Source organism: Rhinopithecus roxellana, chromosome 16 (assembly GCF_007565055.1).
Source record: "Rhinopithecus roxellana isolate Shanxi Qingling chromosome 16, ASM756505v1, whole genome shotgun sequence".
Taxonomy (NCBI): Eukaryota; Metazoa; Chordata; class Mammalia; order Primates; family Cercopithecidae; genus Rhinopithecus; species Rhinopithecus roxellana.
This window is the reverse complement of record NC_044564.1, coordinates 83075878-83080525: the sequence shown is the minus strand read 5'-3', so window position 1 is coordinate 83080525 and position 4648 is coordinate 83075878. Positions and strand designations below refer to the sequence as shown.

Here is a 4648-nt window from a genome sequence, read left to right as displayed (position 1 = left end):
CAGTTAAACACTCAAAAAATCTCTTTGCATTTTCATATTTTTATACAATTTTTAAATACAAATAGTTTACACTATGTTGATTATATGTTTAAAATTAATATATATTTATGTTTTATACTTTTATTTACAATTGATGACTCAAGTCTTTCTATATTTAAGACAGAGCCCACTGCTGTGAAACCAATACTCGTAGATTCAGTCATTCAACATCATAATTAATTGTTCTGGCAATTCAATTTTGAAAGTTGAAACTTAAAATGTTTATGGTGTAGCTGTAAAAACAGGTGATAGTAGGGGATAGATGACCAGAAACTTACCAAGAGAATATTTTATTGTGTAAAAAATCACTCAAGAAATCTCTATCTGAATTATTTTATCATAAGTACAAAAACAATCAGTTTTGAACTACATCACCCAGAAAATACATTTACATCTTTAGTCTCTCTTTTCATAGTTCTAACACTCTTTGCCTATACATTACTTATACATGTATTAAGTTATGTTTCCAAGGTGCTAAAGGTAAATACTTGTCCTTGAACAATTATTCCCCCTGATATTCCATTGAATTCCTTTTGCACTGAATTATTTTTATCTGATATTAATATTGCTTCAATTTTTTGTTATTAGTAATTGTCTAATTTGTCTACTATTCCTGTATTTTCAGTTTTTGTGTATCTTTTTTTGATTGTCTTATACTTTTTATCATTTATAACAATTTTTAAGCATTATTTAATCCAATTTGTGTTTTTAAAGAATTATATTTAACTTACATTTATTGTCCTTGCTATATGTATAATGCATGCGTATGTATGAGGCTAACCTTATTTTTTTAATCACCATGCATTCTTGCTGTAATAATTTACTGACTGATTTGCATTTCCTGCATTTTGCTTTTTCTGTGTTTCTTCCAACACCTCATCTTCAAAGGTTTTCTTGTTAAACATAATCTATTCTGTAGTGGCTTAAATATTTAACACCTATCTATACATGTTTTTGATAAATTTTTAAAAGTAATTAATAGGCCGGGCGCGGTGGCTCAAGCCTGTAATCCCAGCACTTTGGGAGGCCGAGACGGGTGGATCACGAGGTCAGGAGATCGAGACCATCCTGGCTAACAGTGAAACCCCGTCTCTACTAAAAAATACAAAAAAACGAGCCGGGCGAGGTAGCGGGCGCCTGTAGTTCCAGCGACTCGGGAGGCTGAGGCAGGAGAACGGCGTAAACCCGGGAGGGGGAGCTTGCAGTGAGCTGAGATCCGGCCACTGCACTCTAGCCCGGGCGACAGAGCGAGACCCCGTCTCAAAAAAAAAAAAAAAAAAAAGTAATTAATAAATGCATTTACCCAATAAATATTTTAAAGCATATTGATATTTTAAATTTATTAATCAAAATTATTTAGACTTCAGTTCCAATGTATTATATTATGTTATATATTAACGCTATCATAACGTATATATTCTTCAGAAAATTACTTTTTATTTAAGATTATGTATTTAAAGCTTTTCCATGTTGATAAACTGATACAATAATACTGTTTTTTAAAATAACGGTATTATTATGGTAGTCAATTTGCTGTTTGAGCAGGGCTTTGCAGGAACAGCTTGTCTTTGTTGTACTTAGCATTACTTAGGGTTACTCTGAAGCTGGAGGTTAAATCACCAGTTTGTTCGCTCACATACCTGGTAGTTGATGCTGGCCGTCAGCAGGGTCCTTAGCTAGACCTATGTGCCTAAACATGTCAACATGACTTCTTCATGTAGCCTCGGCCTCTTCATAACATGACGTCTGAGTTCCAAAAGGCAAACGTCCTAAAAAAAGGTCAAGAGGAAGTTGCACTGTCTTTCTAAGCTGGTCTAATATATTACTTAGTCTCACTTCTGCTACATTTTATTTATTTATTTATTTATTTATTTATTTATTTATTTATTTATTTATTCTCCCCCCCTCGCATCCTGTGTTTATTGTTTCGCAGCAGGATGCCCAACATAGAACATAATTGCAAGTACTCGGCTGTGCAAAAGAGGGGCTAGTGCTTAAGTACAAATGGGGAACATGATTCTTTTGTTTTAAATGAATGCTTAAACACGACTTGGATCCTACAAGCATCTGGACTCTAGGTCTGAGTATTGGAGTGCCTCGCCCGTGGGCCCACAAGGACACCCTGGTTCCCTTCCCCCAGTGATCAAGACATGGAATCCGGTACAGATGGCTGGATCATAATGTGCTCCTTTTCTTTTCTCTTTTCTTTTCTTATTTTTTTTCCTTTTCTTTTTTTCTTTTTTTCTTTTTTTTTTTTCTGAGACGGAGTCTCGCTCTGTCGCCCAGGCTGGAGTGCAGTGTTGCAATCTTGGCTCACTGCAAGGTCCGCCTCCCGGATTCACGCCATTCTCCTGCCTCAGCCTCGCGAGTGAGTAGCTGGGACTACAGGCGCCCGTCACCACGCCTGGCCAATGCGCCCCTTTTCTAGAGCCTTCCCTGGCCATCTACAGGCAGGGTCCGGCTGGGAAAAAGATGACTGGAATTTCTCGAACGTCGATGGTTTGCACACTTCAGGATTCTACGTGGTTCTTTTGGTTCCCTTGGTGTGTGTGGAGGATGCCAAGGCCCTTAGCTGACCTTCTTCAGCTCGTCATACAAGACCAGCACGAAACCCGCCCCCACCCCCATGCCTCTGAGGACGTTGGACCACGCACCCTTGAAAAAGGCCTTGGCCACCTCGTCTCTGAAGATCTTCCTCCAGCAGTCTGTGGTGCCCGTGTACATGACGTCAGCTCCTTTGCGCCCGGACTGCGTCATCATCTGCCGCTGCACTGTGTCGAAGGGGTAGGACACCACGCCAGCCATGGCCGTCACGGTCTGCGCGATCATCCAGCTCACCAGGATGTGCGTGTTCTTGAGGTCCGGGAGCATGCCCTTGGCTGTATCGTACACCCCGAAGCAGGCGGCCTGGTAGATGATGATCCCCTGCACGGAGACGCTGAAACCCTGGTACAGGCCCCGGATACCGTCGGACTTGGGGCTCTTCACCAGGCAGTCTCCCAGGCCTCGGAACTCGCTCTCCGTGCCCGACTTTTCCACGTCGGCTGCCAGGCGGGTCCTGGTGAAATCCAGGGGATACACGACTGCCGCGCTGCCAGAGGCCAGGTTGCCCGCAAACTACCTCCAGAACTGCGTGTGCTTGTCCGCGCCCCCCAGGAAGATCTGCTTGTACTTATCCTTGAAGGCGAAATTGAGGGCTTGCGTGGGGAAGGAGCGGATGACATTGGCCAGGATTCCCCTCTAGAAGGACAGCACGCCCTGATCCTTGGGGATGCGGACGATGCAGTCCACCATGCCCTTGCATTGCTTCTCGGCGGCGACCAGCATGCTGGCGTGCTGCACCTGCAGCTGCAGCTGGACCCGCTTGATCGATGCCACGGCTGTCTTGGACAGAGCAGCGGTAATGCCTCCGGCCAGGAAGTCCTTGGCGAAGGAGGTGGCTTGTTCCGTCATGGTGGCCGGGAGGGCATTGCTGGCTCAGCCCTGCCGCCACCAGAACCGAAAGCAGCTACATTCTATTTATTAATTATGATCTCCAAAGGTCCCCACCTCCTTATAGAACAGAGGCAAGATTCTGGAAGAGTAGGTTGGACTGAGATATTACTATGACCATTATGAAAAATATAGCCTACCACAGTGTTCCTTGTCATCAAAACAGCTCTTATTCTGCTCACATGCTAAATATAATCATCTGTGTCCCAGGCCTCCACCCATAAAGTCTCATTCCATCAGAGATTCCGGCTTAAGTATATGAGTTCCAGATGTGGATGAGTTTTCTTGGGTGTAGCACTTCAATTGCAGCTCCGCTGATTTTCTCTCAATCTGAAAACTTGTAAATTAATGAGGCAAGTCCTCTGTCCTCTATATTCAACACAAGATAGAGAGAAAGACGTAGGATAACTACAATAGATGCTTTTACTCCAAAAGGCAGCAATAGGAGGCATCCTAGCAATTCTGAAATCCACTGAGTACTGTTTGCTGGTTCCTTCCTTGCCTAACCACAGGCAGGCCTGATTCTTTGGTCTAATGTTCCGTGACTCTTTGCTGTGCCCATTGGGCTTACATCTTTACATCACCAGTTATTCTTCCTTTTTTTTTTTTTTTTTTTTTTTTTTTTTTTTTGAGGCGGAGTCTCGCTCTGTCGCCCGGACTGGAGTGCAGTGGCCAGATCTCAGCTCACTGCAAGCTCCGCCTCCCGGGTTTACGCCATTCTCCTGCCTCAGCCTCCCGAGTAGCTGGGACTACAGGCGCCCGCCACCTCGCCCAGCTAGTTTTTGTATTTTTAGTAGAGACGGGGTTTCACCGTGTTAGCCAGGATGGTCTCGATCTCCTGACCTCGTGATCCGCCCGTCTCGGCCTCCCAAAGTGCTGGGATTACAGGCTTGAGCCACCGCGCCCGGCCTCTTCCTTTTCAATTAAAAAAAAAAAAAAATCATGGTTGCAACCGAGTAGTTTTCTCAGCCTCCTTGCTGCCCATGGTAGTTCAAGGTCTACATACCTAACTTCATTTTTACTTTGTCCGTTTCAGTTCAAGCTGACATAATTTGCTTAAAATCTCTGTGGGTTTTATCTAATTCCATTATAATGCAACCTATTAGATAAAAACCAC

General features: G+C 43.6%; 1 pseudogene across 1 annotated transcript; it reads right to left on the bottom strand.

The window, feature by feature from the left end:
• Positions 1-2453: 2453 nt before the first annotated feature.
• On the bottom strand, positions 2454-3495 carry LOC104658716 (annotated as a pseudogene). Its single transcript, XR_747476.2, has one exon. The product of XR_747476.2 is annotated as an ADP/ATP translocase 3-like (transcript).
• Between the last annotated feature and the right edge of the window lie 1153 nt (positions 3496-4648).